Source organism: Gymnoscopelus braueri, assembly GCF_963280865.1.
Source record: "Gymnoscopelus braueri genome assembly, chromosome: 9".
NCBI classification, from domain to species: Eukaryota; Metazoa; Chordata; class Actinopteri; order Myctophiformes; family Myctophidae; genus Gymnoscopelus; species Gymnoscopelus braueri.
The window spans coordinates 28,072,778-28,090,774 of NC_137610.1; the positions used below are offsets into that span (position 1 = coordinate 28,072,778).

The window sequence follows — 17,997 nt, forward strand, 5'->3', positions numbered from 1 at the left end:
GTAGTCCCTTTAAGGAACTCTGAATAACTAAAGGTAATTATTATGTTTTTCATTTAGAGAAATGATACGTATAGCCTGCGAGTTAGTTCTGGCAGATACACTCGAGAGGTTACATGCATGCTCATTCTATGTGGCTGTTTACAGCGTCATCCAGACCCATACAGTACGTCACACACTGACGTGGCAGTCAGCTGTCCAATCGGGCGGGTTATTTAAGTTGCACTTACATCTGTGTTCCGTCCGCTTTGTGTGTTATAGGTGTTGTCATGCAGCGTTTTCTCCCACCACCACCCCAGCACCACCAGTGGGCTCTGCTATTGGTTCTGTTCCCCATGGGGGGTTGTTATTGTATATTTATCTCCCTGCTCTTAACACATTGACCGCCAGAGGTTAATCTCATAATGTACTCACCAGTGCCAACGTTTTATTGTTGTTTTTTGTTTTTTTCACGTCGCCATAGATCTTGTTAAAATCCTTAAGATTGAGCTGTGCACTGTTTGTAAACATCGCGGACATCTCCCTGCGTCTACCAGTCCAAACCACGTGTCAAACGGAGCCGCCATGTTTGAGTTCTGATCGTTTATGTTAACATGGGAAATGCGAGGATGAAAAACTACATGTTTACAGGGGCTTTTACAGGGGTTTTTGTGTACGACTTAGAATGGAGACAGACGGGAAACAAAAAACGTGATCGCACTTCCGGTCGACATCGGGTGGTGTTACACTGAAAATGGTCCCCCTAGAAAATTAATTTTAAAAAAAATTTTCGAAAAAAAGGAAAAAGCACCACAGCCCGTAGGCTACGGGATCGGCGCTTAACCGTTGGATTTAACGGCCCGTAGAACTACGGGCCCGGCGGTAAATGTGTTAAAGGTTAATGATGGTTGTCTTAATTGTGCTGAGCAGGGAGAAAAATGTAGCAGAGCCTGAACGCCAAAATAAAATATTACATCCACTCTTGTATTCTCATTCTATAATATTGTTTCAATATATTTAGTCTGTAATATTGGTTCAATCTATTCGTGAGTTATCTGACACAACTCTAAATTATGCATGCTTGTGTCCTTGTAACCACAGTACCACAGTTAGTGTGTAGTTATGTTGGAAAATTGATTCTTAAATGCCCTGCACCTTTGCAGGGGCGTCACTACCGTCACGCAGACAACGCGGTTGCGTTGGGGCCCATGACGTTAGGGGCACCTCCCCACCCAGAAAAAAATAAAATAATAATTATATATATATATATATTAAAAAAAAATGAATTAAAAAATAAACCTGGGTGGGCCCTTAACATTGTAATTGTTAAGTAGTTGTTACAAAACCGTTGTTTATGTACCCGTGTGCGGCTGTGCGCGCAGTCCGGGCGCACATGCGCGCGTGCATGCGCGTTCATGAGGGCCCGCTGTGACCACCTCGCGTCGGGGCCTACTGTTGCCTCTTTACGCGACTGCACCTTTGACCTGTAATGTAGAGACATAGAGTTACTACCATGTGTTGTTGTCAATAACAGAATGCTAAAATGAATTAAACACAGTCGGTGCACATTTTATGACCATGTAAGTCTAGTTTATAACGTGCTCCAGAAAGTGGGCCTTATTTTTCTCTGTCTGTTTCGGACTGAGTATCCATACAGATCGCATTCACATAGACACACTGGTGTCTCTTCAAGTGATCTAACCGTTTGAAACTCTTTCCACACCGTTCACAGAGGAAAGGTTTTTCTCCAGTGTGGACTTGTTGGTGTTTATTCACATAACTTACGTGACTGAAGGTCTTGTCACACAGTTTACAGTGGACTTTTACTCCAGTGTGGACATGCTGGTGTCTCTTCATATTACGTAGGTTACTGAAACTCTTGCCACACTGTTCACAGAGGAAAGGTTTTACTCCAGTGTGGACATGTTGGTGTTTATTCATATTACTTACGCGACTGAAAGTCCTGTCACACTGTTGACAGTGGAAAGGTTTTACTCCGGTGTGGACATGCATGTGACACTTCAGGCGCCTCATCTTACGGAAGCTTTTGCCACACTGTTCGCAGTGGAAAGGGTTTACTTTGGTGTGGACACGCAAGTGAAACTTCAGGTTACATAAATGAATGAATCTTTTGCCACACTGTGTGCAGCGGTGTTGTTTTTCTCCCGTGTGAACGCCAGCCTGTCCGCTGTGTAAGTCATTGGTTGTATTCGTGCTTGTCCTTGTTGAGTTCAAGTCTCTGTGAAGTCTTGGTTCATCATCTGTGTCGTCTCTTCGTTTATGGCTGAGTGCAGAGCAGATGATGTGAACCACCGCTCCTTCATGGTCAAAGCTGCTGCTATCCATGGAATGTGATGTGGGCAGAGATGTAGGTTCTCTTGGAGTTGGAGGATCTCTATACATTCCCTGTCTCTCTCCCTTCACTCGAAATGACACGTTGGATTCTGCCTGAATAATACTCTGACAACTTCACATCTTATATAGGCTGACCAGAGATCTGGTGTGATGTCACAAACTACACAAACTGTTGCCAAGCATTCCTAACGGCAATTTACGCAGTATATGATGACATCAGATGTCTCCATCCTATCCTATATTAAAATTGGCCTGATGGAGGACCGGCCGGCTCATGATGTCACCATGACTCAGCCATAACCATATAAGGCGTTCCCAATGCAGCTACGCCCAATTATAGAGTGTGTTGTCTAACCTCAATGTGTCGTCATGGCATCAGACGTAAACAAATCACCCAGCTCCAGATATGGGCACAAAGGGGGCATGCCCATATATGGGCATATACTGATAACATCGGGATCTCCATATATGGTCATAAAAGGGACGAGGATTGACAGATAAAAATATCTCCATACATGGGCATGAAATGGACAAGGACTGACAGAAACAGAGATCTCCATATATGTGCATATAAGGGACAAGGACTGACAGATACAAAGATCCCTCCAGAAAAATGCAATTATTCAGAATTTACCGCATAATCAGCAAAATGGTGCATAATTATACGGGGGTAACATTTTTCAAAAAGGGCGCATCGCATAATATGCGCATCGCATAATATGCGCTTTGCATCGCATATTTCCGCATTTTTCGCAACTTTTCACATTTCGCATTTTTCGCAACTTTTCGCATATCGCATATTTCGCATATTGCTGCGTATTTCACAACTTTCAGCATATTTCGCGACTTCCCGCAATTTTACCGCATAAAATTGCAAAAAAAACGCATATTTCATCGCAAAATCAAGGACTTTTGCCTGCAGAATTAAGAGTTTTAGCCCGCATAATCAAGGATTTTTGCCCGCGTGGGGGGGTCTAATATATGGGCATAAAAGGAACAAGGCTCTCCATACAGTATATGGGCATATCAGTCGGATTGGTGTTGTGACGTAGGTGTGAGGGCGTAGCGGCCCGAACCTCTAGTATATGAAAATTGGCTTAAGGCAGGACCGGCCGGTATGGTAGGAGGACCACGTTGTCACGCTCATGTCACCATGACTCAGCCATCATCGTATAACCATACAATGCAGCTATACGCTCCAAATACAGAGTGTATTGTCTAACCTCAATGTGTCATCATGGCATCAGGCGCAAACAAATCAGTCAGCTCCATATATGGGCACATACAGATGACATCAGGGATCTCCATCTATGGGCATAAAAGGGACACAGACTGACAGATACAGACATCTCCATATATGGGCATATCAGGCGGATCGGAGGTGCGACGTAGGTGTGAGGGCCACGTAGCGGCCCGAAACCTCTAGTACAGTATATGACCACAAAAGGGACAAGGACAGACAGATACCAGTGGTGGAAAGTAATTAAGTACATTTACTCAAGTACTGTACTTAAGTGTAATTTTGAGGTACTTTTACTTTACTTGAGTATTTTCAATAGTCTATACCCTAACTTCTACTCCACTACATCTCAGAGGCAAATATTGTACTTTCACTCCACTACAATTATTTGAAAACTTTAGTAACTAGTTACTTTGAAGATAGAAATTATTATATTATAAAACATACATTAACCACTTTATCCCTATTTTATACAGGCTATTTGAAAATAGCCGATCTACAAGCTCACAACGCGTCGCGATGCGACGCGTTGTGAGCTTGTAGATCTGCTATTTTCAAACATGCAAGTACTTAGAATGCTAAAATGGATTAAACACAGTCGGTGCACATTTTATGACCATGTAAGTCTAGTTTATAATGTGCTCCAGAAAGTGGGCCTTATTTTTCTCTATCTGTTTCGGACTGAGTATCCATACAGATTGCATTCACATAGACACACTGGTGTCTCTTCAAGTGATCTAACCGTTTGAAACTCTTTCCACACCGTTCACAGAGGAAAGGTTTTTCTCCAGTGTGGACTTGTTGGTGTTTATTCACATAACTTACATGACTGAAAGTCTTGTCACAGTTTACAGTGGACTTTTACTCCAGTGTGGACATGCTGGTGTCTCTTCATATTACTTAGGTGACTGAAACTCTGTCCACACCGTTCACAGAGGAAAGGTTTTTCTCCAGTGTGGACTTGTTGGTGTTTATTCATATAACTTACGTGACTGAAAGTCTTGTCACACAGTTTACAGTGGACTTTTACTCCAGTGTGGACATGCTGGACATGCTGGTGTCTCTTCATATTACTTAATTGACTGAAACTCTTGCCACACTGTTCACAGAGGAAAGGTTTTACTCCAGTGTGGACATGTTGGTGTTTATTCACATCACTTACGTGACTGAAAGTCTTGTCACACAGTTTACAGTGGACAGCTTTTACTCCGGTGTGGACATGCTGGTGTCTCTTCATATTAGCTAAGTGAATGAATGTCTTGTCACAATGTTCACAGTGGTAAGGTTTTTCTCCGGTGTGGACACGCAGGTGTTTCTTCATTTTACTTACGTGACTGAAACTCTTGCCACACTGTTGACAGTGAAAAGGGTTTACTCTGGTGTGGACACGCATGTGACACTTCAGGCGCTTCATCTTACGGAAGCTTTTGCCACACTGTTCGCAGTGGAAAGGGTTTACTTTGGTGTGGACACGCAAGTGAAACTTCAGGTTACATAAATGAATGAATCTTTTGCCACACTGTGTGCAGCGGAGTTGTTTTTCTCCCGTGTGAACGCCAGCCTGTCCTCTGTGTAAGTCATTGGTTGTATTCGTGCTTGTCCTTGTTGAGTTCAAGTCTCGGTGAAGTCTTGGTTCATCATCTGTGTCGTCTCTTCGTTTATGGCTGAGTGCAGAGCAGATGATGTGAACCACCGCTCCTTCATGGTCAAAGCTGCTGCTATCCATGGAATGTGATGTGGGCAGAGATGTAGGTTCTCTTGGAGTTGGAAGATCTCTATACATTCCCTGTCTCTATCCCTTCACTCGAAATGACACGTTGGATTCTGCCTGAATAATACTCTACTGACAACTTCACATCTTATATAGGCTGACCAGAGATCTGGTGTGATGTCACAAACTACACAAACTGTTGCCAAGCATTCCTAATGGCAATTTACTCAGTATATGATGACATCAGGTGTCTCCATCCTATCCTATATTAAAATTGGCCTAATGGAGGACCGGCCCGGCTCATGATGTCACCATGACTCAGCCATAACCATATAAGGGGTTCCCAATGCAGCCACGCCCAATTATAGAGTGTGTTGTCTAACCTCAATGTGTCGTCATGGCATCAGGCGTAAACAATTCACCCAGCTCCAGATATGGGCACAAAGGGGTTATGCCCATATATGGGCATATACTGATAACATCGGGATCTCCATATATGGTCATAAAAAGGACGAGGATTGACAGATAAAGATATCTCCATATATGGGCATAAAATGGACAAGGACTGACAGAAACAGAGATCTCCATATATGGGCATAAAAGGGACAAGGATCTCCATACAGTATATGGGTATATCAGTCGGATTGGTGTTGTGACGTAGGTGTGAGGGCGTAGCGGAACCGAACCTCTAGTATATTAAAATTGGCTTAAGGCAGGACCGGCCTGCCGGTGTGGTAGGAGGACCACGTCGTCACGCTCATGTCACCATGACTCAGCCATCATCGTATAACCATACAATGCAGCTACGCTCCAAATATGGAGTGTATTGTCTAACCTCAATGTGTCATCATGGCATCAGGCGCAAACAAATCAGTCAGCTCCATATATGGGCACATACAGATGACATCAGGGATCTCCATCTATGGGCATAAAAGGGACACAGACTGACAGATACAGATATCTCCATATATTGGCATATCAGGCGGATCGGAGGTGCGACGTAGGTGTGAGGGCCACGTAGCGGCCCGAAACCTCTAGTACAGTATATGACCACAAAAGGGACAAGGACAGACAGATACCAGTGGTGGAAAGTAATTAAGTACATTTACTCAAGTACTGTACTTAAGTGCAATTTTGAGGTACTTTTACTTTACTTGAGTATTTTCAATTGTCTATACCCTAACTTCTACTCCACTACATCTCAGAGGCAAATATTGTACTTTTACTCCACTACAATTATTTGAAAACTTTAGTAACTACAGTAGTTACTTTGAAGATATGAATTATTATATTATTAAAACATACATTAACCACTTTATCCCTATTTTATACCTAGGCTATTTGAAAATAGCGTTGTGAGCTTGTAGATCTGCTATTTTCAAACATGCAAGTACTTTGACTTTTGGTACTTTAAGTACATTTTGATACCAATACTTTTGTACCTTTATTAAAGTACATTTTCAATTCCGGACTTTTACTTGTAACAGAGTACTTCTATATTGCAGTATTGATACTTTTACTTAAGTAAAACATTTAAGTACTTTTTCCACCACTGACAGATACAGAGATCTCCATATATGGGCACAAAAGGGACACAGAGAGAGGGGTACAACGGGTACAAGGGCTATTGCACAACGTGATGCATTGTGAGCTTGTAGATCGGCTATTTTGGAAAATGTTCCCCCAGAATTGGGACGCTGGGGTTTAAGTAAGTGGTGAAATAAGAGTGACGATGTGAGTAGAGAAGAATCACTCAATCAATAAATAAATCAATGGACACTGTCAGAGTTACAGGCACGTACGGGTTCCATTTGGACCCCCTGGTGGTCCCCAGATCCCACGGTGAGAACCGTTGATTTTTAGACTTATAGTTGCACTATTTTTCGATGCACAACACCACCCACACGCACAACAACTAAGCACAGGTATACTTCAAAATATGCTGACTTTATGCAGCACCATATTTTTCTCCATCTGTTTCGGACTGAGTATCCATACAGATCGCATTCACATGGACACACTTGTGTCGCTTCAAGTAATCTAACCGTTTGAAACTCTTTCCACACCGCTCACAGAGGAAAGGTTTTTCTCCAGTGTGGACTTGTTGGTGTTTATTCACATAACTTACGTGACTGAAGGTCATGTCACACAGTTTACAGTGGACTTTTACTCCAGTGTGGACATGCTGGTGTCTCTTCATATTACTTAAGTGACTGAAACTCTTGCCACACTGTTCACAGAGGAAAGGTTTTACTCCAGTGTGGACATGTTGGTGTTTATTCACATCACTTATGTGACTGAAAGTCTTGTCACACAGTTTACAGTGGACAGGTTTTACTCCAGTGTGGACATACTGGTGTCTCTTCATATTACTTGAGTGACTGAATGTCTTGTCACAATGTTCACAGTGGTAAGGTTTTTCTCCGGTGTGGACATGTTGGTGTTTCTTCATATTACTTACGTGACTGAAATTCTTGCCACACTGTTGACAGTGGAAAGGTTTTGCTCCGGTGTGGACACGCGTGTGGACCTTCAGGTTACATAAATGAATGAATCTTTTGTCACACTGTGTGCAGCAGCGTTGTTTTTCTCCCGTGTGAACGCCAGCCTGTCCGCTGTGTAAGTCATTGGTTGTATCCGTGATTATCTTTGTTGAGTTCAAGTCTCGGTGAGGTCTTGGTTCATCATCTGTGTCGTCTCTTCGTTTATGGCTGAGTGCAGAGCAGATGATGTGAACCACCGCTCCTTCATGGTCAAAGCTGCTGCTATCCATGGAATGTGGTATGGGCAGAGATGTAGGTTCTCTTGGAGTTTGAGGATCTCTATACATTCCCTGTCTCTCTCCCTTCACTCGAAATGACACGTTGGATTCTGCCTGAATAATACTCTACTGACAACTTCACATCTTATATAGGCTGACCAGAGATCTGGTGTGATGTCACAAACTACACAAACTGTTGCCAAGCATTCCTAACGGCAATTTACGCAGTATCTGATGACATCAGGTGTCTCCATCCTATCCTATATTCAAATTGGCCTAATGGAGGACCGGCCGGCTCATGATGTCACCATGACTCAGCCATAATCATATAAGGGGTTCCCAATGCAGCTACGCCTAATTATAGAGTGTGTTGTCTAACCTCAATGTGTCGTCATGGCATCAGGCGTAAACAAATCACCCAGCTCCAGATATGGGCACAAAGGGGGCATGCCCATATATGGGCATATACTGATAACATCGGGATCTCCATATATGGTCATAAAAAGGACGAGGATTGACAGATAAAAATATCTCCATATATGGGCATGAAATGGACAAGGAGCGACAGAAACAGAGATCTCCACATATGTGCATATAAGGGACAAGGACTGACAGATACAGAGATCTCCATATATGGGCATAAAAGGGACAAGGATCTCCATACAGTATATGGGCATATCAGTCGGATTGGTGTTGTGACGTAGGTGTGAGGGCGTAGCGTCCCGAACCTCTAGTATATTAAAATTGTCCTAAGGCAGGACCGGCCTGCCGGTATGGTTGGTAGGAGGACCACGTTGTCACGCTCATGTCACCATGACTCAGCCATCATCGTATAACCATACAATGCAGCTACGCTCCAAATATGGAGTATATTGTCTAACCTCAATGTGTCATCATGGCATCAGGCGCAAACAAATCAGTCAGCTCCATATATGGGCACATACAGATGACATCAGGGATCTCCATATATGGGCATAAAAGGGACACAGACTGACAGATACAGACATCTCCATATATGGGCATATCAGGCGGATCGGAGGTGCGACGTAGGTGTGAGGGCCACGTAGCGGCCCGAAATTAAGTACATTTACTCAAGTACTGTACTTAAGTACAATTCTGAGGTACTTTTACTTTACTTGATGCGACGCGTTGTGAGCTTGTAGATCTGCTATTTTCAAACATGCAAGTACTTTTACTTTTGGTACTTTAAGTACACTTTGATACCAATACTTTTGTACTTTTATTTAAGTACATTTTTAATTCCGGACTTGTACTTGTAACAGACAAACAGAGTACTTCTAAATTGCAGTATTGATACTTTTACTTAAGTAAAACATTTGAGTACTTTTTCCACCACTGACAGATACAGAGATCGCCATATATGGGCACAAAAGGGACACAGAGAGAGGGGCACAACGGGATGCATTGTGAGCTTGTAGATCAGCTATTTTTGAAAATGTTCCCCCAGAATTGGGACGCTGGGGTTCAAGTAAGTGGTGAAATAAGAGAGACGATGTGAGTAGAGAAGAAGGGAGAGAGGAGAGGCATGTCCTCCCATCTACTGTATCACTGTGGAAACATCAGGAAACAAGTCAGCCAAATGACATCACATTTCATACAGTTACATGATACTGTAATATAGGCACCATAATGAACTTAGAACAAAGCTCCAAACTCTCCATCTCCGTCTCACTGTTGCTTTATTTTCCCTCCTCACTTAGGCCTTACTTAGACCACTGCTTATCAATGTCTGGTAAATAAACATTACTAGGGTACAAACAGAAGAGAAAAAAGCAACAGTAAAAAAGGCCTAGTTTGAGATAAAATACCAGAGACCAAAGAGAAAAAAAACTACATTCAAGCCTCTTTACGCTGTAAAATAACAAGTGTTTATTTAACTCTGAGAGCGTACAAATGGACCGTTTAATTTGCACTCCCTCCCTCAGCGAGCTCCACGGAAGGAGCCCTGTTGGTAGTGGCATCCCGCCCCCACCCCTCCTTTTTCTGTAAATATATCTTTTGCTGCTCCCGGAGCTTTTACCGATATATGTAATGTATTGTACGTACTACATGTCTTGCTGATGAATTGAGTGCAATGGACCACAATGGAAACAAGCCCCTGGGGATATTTGTGTCCAGTGGCGTAACGGAGGGGTAGCAAGTGAGGGGGGCCCCGCCTGCACTGATACAAATATTTTTACAGCGAAAAAAAAAAAAAAAAGTTGATTTATATTGGTCAAATAGAACCGAATTAGACCCGAATTAGACCCGAAATTTACGTGGGCCTCACGTGAAACTCCCGCGGGGAGGCCCCGCGATTCTGCGTTACGCCACTGTTTGTGTCATCCTTTTAGCAGAGCTTCCTTGGCTGTAATGCCGTGCTGCTGTCAAACATGGTAAGTATTCAATCAATCAATCAATCAATCAATGGACGCTGTCAGAGTTCCAGGCACGTACAGGTTCCATTTGGACCCCCTGGTGGACCCCAGACCCCACGGTGAGAACCGTTGATTTTTACACTTATAGTTGCACTATTTTTCGATGCACAACCCCACCCACACGCACAACAACTAAGCACAGGTATACTTCAAAATATGCTGACTTTATGCAGCACCATAACTGTGGGTTTAAATGTCCAGAGCCTTACATTGACTATCAGTGCCTATCTGTCTGCACATCACCCATAACGAGGAAGTGAGGCGGATTCTCATTTCCTTTTTGTGCTGCATCAGTCCCTGTATTAACATAATGTATTCACCTCCCTGCAGCGCTGGGTTGAATTATACAAGGTAGGAGTTGAAGGGTAATTCAGAGTCCCAGTCAATACGTGAAAGAAAGCCACCCGACAGGATTAGGGCCCCTGGGTCTTGTTTACGTTGAATCGAGCATTAAAAAAAACCACTTGCAATTTACAATTATAATTCAGGCATTTTTATCCAGAGCGACTTACAGTAAGCAAGGTAGGCTAAAACCAGTGTTTATCAACCTTTTTTGTGCCAAGGCACACCTGGCATAGCCAAAAGATCCCAGGGCACACCTAGATATACGGTATATATATATATATAATTATATATATACGGCACACACACACACACACACACACACACACACACACACACACACACACACACACACACACACACACACACACACACACACACACACACACACACACACACACACACACACACACACACACACACACACACACACACACACACACACAGAGAGATTATTGGGCAGGTATAAAGAAACCTTGGCCATTACAAATATATAAATCTTTGGCCTACAAATATATAAACTTGGGTCAGTGCAAACTTGAGTCTGAAAACCTTCCCAGAGTAAAACGTCTTTGGTAAGTATATTTGGTACCCAATATACTTCTAATATCTGATAATAATATCTAATAATCTGATCCTGAATCTGACCGTAATAATCCTAAAACGGGAGCGAAAATATATTTAAAAAAAAAATCACACCTTCTTCAAACGGCGCGGAACACCGTAGCAGTACTCCTGGCACAAAAATGGGCCGTTTGCCAGGGTTGATAAACACTGGGCTAAACACATATATCAAATGCATAGAGAGTGTAGTGCCTCAGTAATCTGGGTAAACCAAGAACCTAGCATCAGTCCAAACAATATAATATCAAAACATTAATAATATGTACATTGAAAGCTACTTTGCAGAAAATAGCTGATCTACAAGCTCGTCGATCAGCTATTTTCTGTGAAGGTTTTCTCCAGAATACGGATGCTGGGGTTTAAGTGGTCATGGGTATTTGCATACTAAAGGTGGCGAATAAACGATACGAAAATCGGTGGCGAGTAATTTCACAACAAAACTTCTCATGTTATATCTGATGCCTCCTTCACCTAATCGCTGCATAATGGATCGTTGCTGTCGGGCAGAAACCTATCATCTCCATCTTTCAAGTTTCTTTTCATTAATTAAAGGAGTAGTTCACCCAAAACATGACTTATTTTTTACACACCCCATGAAGCATTGAATTCAAGGAGATTTTTTTGTTTTTATCGCATTCCTAAGCCAATAATTTGATTACTGGCGGAAAGATGCTAATGTATCCGGTAGGAGACTCAAAGTAGTCTCTCCTACCGGAAATACACCAGGTCATCAAATTATTGGCTCGGAATGCGTCAAAAACATCTCCATGAATTCAAGGCTTTATGGTGTGTAATTGATTTGAAATCTTTTTTGTGAACTATTTCTTTAATGTCCTACTTTGTCGTGCAAACATAGCCGATCTACAAGCTTGTAGATTGGCAATTTTCTTGCTATTTTTGAAGTCAAAGTGAAAGTGATTAATTCTGTCTGTGGGTTTCATGAATATCGAACCAATGAAAACAATTAACAAGAGATTGTGGCTAAATAACTACACGGCATCCATTTCTCTTTCCATTTCCTGAAAAGTCACGGTTTTGGACATACAAGTTTTCCACCCGACAGCAACGATAACGTGTTCTGTGTGGAGGTACAGTACCTCATCACGACTCAAACTGTGTCGTGACGGATTTTTTTTTTTTTTTCAGGCGAATTATTTGCACAATAAAAACGCCCCCCAGTATGTAAGAACCTTTAGTCAATCATCTCTGCATGGATGTGTCATTGCAGGCTGGCATACAGTCTACAGCTTAAGAAGATACATGAATGTAATGAGAGATTCCAGGTTTTGTTTGATCAAGGACCAAGAAATGGAAATTCAGCTTCAATATATACTGCCTACTCCCTACAGGCTGATGTGTTTGTGTGGAAGAGAAGAGACAATGACATACATACATGTCTTTGGTTGTTTGTTTTGTGGCGAGAGCTTCATTTTTTCCCTCGTCTTGTTCTGATCCTGATGACTGTAGCACCCAGAGGGTGCCATCTGGGTTGTGTCACATGCTGTTACTCTGCCATGTATGCCAGGGCTGCCATTGTTGCTTTGCTTATTGTATGTGTGCTTAGCAGTTCCAATAGAGAGAGGGTGCTAGAGTTGCACAGTATGTATGTGTATTTTAGTGTGTAGGTATGTGTACGTACAGTATGTACGCATGCAATGGTGGGAAATACTTAAATATTTTACTTAAGTAAAAGTATCAATACAATGTAGAAGTACTCTGTATAAGTAAAAGTAAAAGTCTGGAATAAAAAAAATACTTGAGTAAAAGTACAAAAGTATTGGTATCAAAATGTAGCCTGGTAAAGCCCCTCCCTGCGGAAAATCTCATTTCCATTTGAATTACAAATGAGATTTCCGGAGGGAGGGTTTACCAGGCTAACCAAAATGTACTTAAAGTACCAAAGTAAATGTACTAAAATATTTGAAAATAGCAGATCTGCTATTTTCAAATAGCCTATGTATAAAATAGGGCTAAAGAGGTTAATGTATGTTTTATAATATGTATGTGTGCGTGCGTGCTCCACAAACACTGGTGGTTTAACCATTTTAAGCAGATGGCCATCGACCAGAGCAGTTGGTTCACTGTGATAACTTTGTGAGTGCAAGACAATAATATAATATAAGACGTTGTTGGCATTTATAGCATCTGCACTGTTTTATGCAAGCAGTCCATATATCTCCATGTGTCATTGAATGCAGTCAGGCAAAATGATGGTGTGTGTGTGTGCGCGCAAGCGAGCCAGTGTTGGGCAGTAGCGAGTTACTTTTAACATATTACTGTAATTGTTATTTTACCCAGGAACGAGTAGTGTAAGGTACTCTGCCAAAGCAGTAATATTATACCATATTACTACGTAAAAAATAGTACATATTACTCAGGTTTTGTTGGCTGCCTTTTGAAAACATTTCGTTCAAAAGGTCAAGAGAGATTGCTGCTTTATTTTAAATCCTTTTTGGCTGATTGGTGACTCTTATTATTGTTATTATTACCCAAAAAATTGGACTCAGTTCTAAAAGGAGCTGTCTGAACAGATTGTGTTGTACATCTCTTTTTTTTGCGGGCGGGGGGGTAATATGTAATATAAAATGTAATATAATATATTACACTTGATTCCAAGTAATAAGTAATATAATATTATAACTTTTTTAAGGAGTAATATGTAGTAAGTAGCATATTACTCTCCTGATCCACGGCCAATTACATTTTTTTTGTACATGTGTAGAATCTCCAGAAGCAAAGATTTGCGTTACAAATGTTCGCTTTAAAAATATATATTTATTCAAAGATCTGCACAAATGTTCATGATAAAAACTCGGTGCCGTGCTATGAGCTTGTAGATCTGCTATTTTTGAATAGCCAAAGTATAAGATAATGGTTGAATTGGTTAAAATCTAAAATGACACAGATGCTTTCCCCGTTTTAATGGGTTAAATGTCCTTCTGAGCGGCAGGTGGCTGGCATTTAGCCGTACTGCATTAGGAATACTCAATAAGGCTAACAGCTACTCTGTGCATTTAAAGGTGGTGTAATATTATTTGGTTAATATCTTTGTTAAAATAAGTGTCAAATAGCTATACTGTACAACAGTGTGATTCTCAACCTGTGGGCTGGGGCCGACTGGTGGCCCGTGAGGATATTGCAAGTGCAGCCCCCAAAATAATTGGCAAAACACTTAAGATTTTACTTTTGACTTTAAAACCTTGAAATTGTTTTTTTCATTGTGATACTGCTAAATAATAACTGAAAGTTTACTACGTCAGTTGTATACAGGTGTGTGTGTGTGTGTGTGTGTGTGTGTGTGTGTGTGTGTGTGTGTGTGTGTGTGTGTGTGTGTGTGTGTGTGTGTGTGTGTGTGTGTGTGTGTGTGCGTGCGTGTTCAATAGTAAACCGTTTCCAATGCATTGGAGTGCATGATTAACACCATTATTTTAAAGCATACTAGTTGGCTATAATTCACCATAAATAAGTGCTAGTGCCGACTTTGCTGGAAGTTGGTGATTAATGTTTACCAACATTGATAACTAACAAAAGATATGTTTGCTCTTCAATGCCTTCATCCATTAACAGCAGTTATTAGTTGCAGAGAATTATAGCTGTTGGTTTGTCTGTGTACTCATAATCTTTTATAGCCTCCTGTTAAAGTTGAGATAGCTCACCATCATTTTGTCTGACTGCATTCAATGACACATGGAGATATATGGACTATACTGCTCGCTTAAAACAGTGCAGATGCTATAAATGCCAATGACGTCTTACATATATTACAATTGTCTTGCACTCACAAAGTTGTCACGTGACCCGACTGCTCTGGCCAATGGCCATCTGCTTAAAATGATTAAACCACCTGTGTTTGTGAAGCACAGAACGCACGCACACGTGCACGCACGCACGCACGCACGCACGCACGCACGCACACACGCATGCACGCACACACGCACGCACGCACGCACACACACACACCCCCACACACACACACACACACACACACACACACACACAGAACGAATAATGAAGAGAGAGTTGGCAAATAGAGAAAAACAGCCAGAAGGAAATTGCGTATTTACTTAAGACGTACGACTCCTTTGGTCCGTAGCCATATCATATATAACCAAGGGAAATTATTTAACAAGAACCCATGGTGGGGGAGAGAGAGAGCTGTTTTCATCTCCCATCTCTCATTTATCAGGCAGACAACCAGGCAGGCACGGTTACCCTTCGCAACTGTTACTATTTCCATGCCCAGAATGACACTGTAGCTCCAGCTATCACACTTGGCAGTGTGACAGATGAGCTCTGAGATACAGTGAAAGCCTACCCATAAATGTATAGCCCGTCATACGTCAATGTCGCTCCTCTACAGACTTTCACGTTCACAGCTGTCATGTCGTTGCTGTTGGGCAGAAACCTCTTATCTCCATATTTTTACCTTTTGTGGGTTTTTTTCCTCGTAAATTACAGCGTCACACAAAAGCATCAACTTGTTTTGAGCTTGTAGATCTGCAACTTTTGCTATTTTTAAATATTTGAATCCTGAAAAGTAACAGTTTTGTTTTCCACCCGATAGAGACAATATATTAGGCCAGCGATTCTCAACCTGTGGGCTGGGGGCCCACTATTGCAAGTGGGCCCCCAAATAAATGGCAAAACACCAAGATTTTAATGATAGTATAAAACATATAAAAAAGTAGACCACTGTACGTTGGTTCCAAAACTTCCATCGATCCGAGCCGGAAACACAATCGATTGATTAATTCTTGAAATAAGAATCAAATCACTCATCTGATCACTTAACGCGAACGCTTTCGAGATTTTCAAGTGGGCCCTGATCCAGTTTAAGGTTGAGACCCACGTCACTGCATCAGGCTGTTTGGTCTTTTGGAAGAGATTAATGGTTTGGAACACTGAGGAGCATAGGAGTGCTGACAATGGGAAAAGGATGTAGCCTGAAATACATGAAACACTTGCACTGTGACTATAATACTGTAGGTCTCATCTTACGGTGCCTGTAGCAGTGGTTCTCAAAGTTCGGTCCATGGACCCCCCCAAGAGTCCTTGAGGGGGTTCCAGGGGGTCTCCAACTAAATTAGTGAATATATCAGTTTAACCACTTTAACCCAATATAGCCTACTGTGGATCAGCTATTTGAACATAGCTGATGTACAAGCTCTCAACGCTCTCATACCCTTCTGGCAATTCATTTTTATCACATGTTTTATCCCTACTTCTGCATACAGACTGTCTATCTATGTTTGATAATATCACTATTTAACAACACTTTTGTATTTACTGTATATTTTTCATTTCATAAAAAGAAAAGCTAAACTAGGTGATCTACAAGCTCACTTATATAGGTTGTCTAGTTCTATTTTCTGGCTTGTTTGTTTTCTAATCAAGCGCTTGCTGTAAGACAAGAAGCAGTGAATGGAAAAAGAAACCCTGCTATGTATAGTTGAGGAAGTGAGTATCAGTGCATCAGCGCTGACAGACAGACACAGGGGAATGTTTTCCAGTGCATGCCCGCTCTGTTTACTTCTTTCATCATGACTGCTTCCATTCCATCCATTTGTTTTTCAGATTGAGTTTCCAGTGCAGTGCACTGCCAAACACTAATTATTTGATCAGGAGTTGTTTTCTAGCTTTCAGCAGCCAGCAGGTGAGCACCGACAACAACCCACCTCACCACAGGTACCAATGGAGGATTGGATGTTGTTTTTGCCATCATGCACTGCTTTTCTCTTGTGTTCTACTTCTACCATAATATCGTCTCCGTCAGGTGGAAACCTCATTTGTCCAAAACGGTTCTTTTAAGGATTCAAATGAATAAATATCAAAAGTAGCAGATCGTCAAGCTCGAGCTTGCGGATCTGCTACTTTTGAGGGTTTTGTGTGACGCTGTTGTACGATCAAGTGGGCGCCAATAATAATAAAAAAAAAACGCAATAAGTTAATATATGGAGATAAGAGGTTTCTGCCCGACAGCAACAATATGCTGTCGAGACACTATAGTGGAAGAAGTACTCCAAGGTAATACCACAATAGAGAAATGCTCTGTTACAAGTAAAAGTCCTGTATTCAAAATCTTACTTTAGTAAAAGTACAAAAGTACTATTTGTCATAGGACGAAATATAGGGCGTAAGTGGTTCAATTGACCTCCCAAAGAGACACTCTCCATCAGCAAGAATAATGAGAGTCTTTTTGTGTCTATAGGGAGGGACAGGCCAGTATACTGCTTCCACATTATGTAGTAATAAAACAGAGCAGTGAAACTGACCGCTGTGTTCATGATCTAATGATGAATCTGCTGCATACAAAACAAGATTAAAGCCTCAATCCATTTATTTTACAGGTGCATTAAAGGACCACTTCACCCATTTTCAACCTAACTTAGTCCTCATTAATGCTCATAATATGGTACGATTTATGTCTACTCGGTCTGTGTCTCAGAGCAGGGTTGTGGACAGTTCAGAAAGCCGCCTACCAGTGACCTGCCTTCATCGGAAGGCAGGTTTTGTAAATTTCAAACAAGATTTTATTATTTTGTTTCATTAT

At 41.6% G+C, this 17,997-nt stretch overlaps 1 protein-coding gene across 2 annotated transcripts in view; it reads left to right on the forward strand.

Moving 5' to 3' along the window:
• Positions 1 to 17,997, forward strand: part of tmem117 (transmembrane protein 117) — a 117,669-nt gene that overhangs the window by 14,684 nt on the left and 84,988 nt on the right. The gene's annotated exons all lie outside the window — the stretch shown is intronic.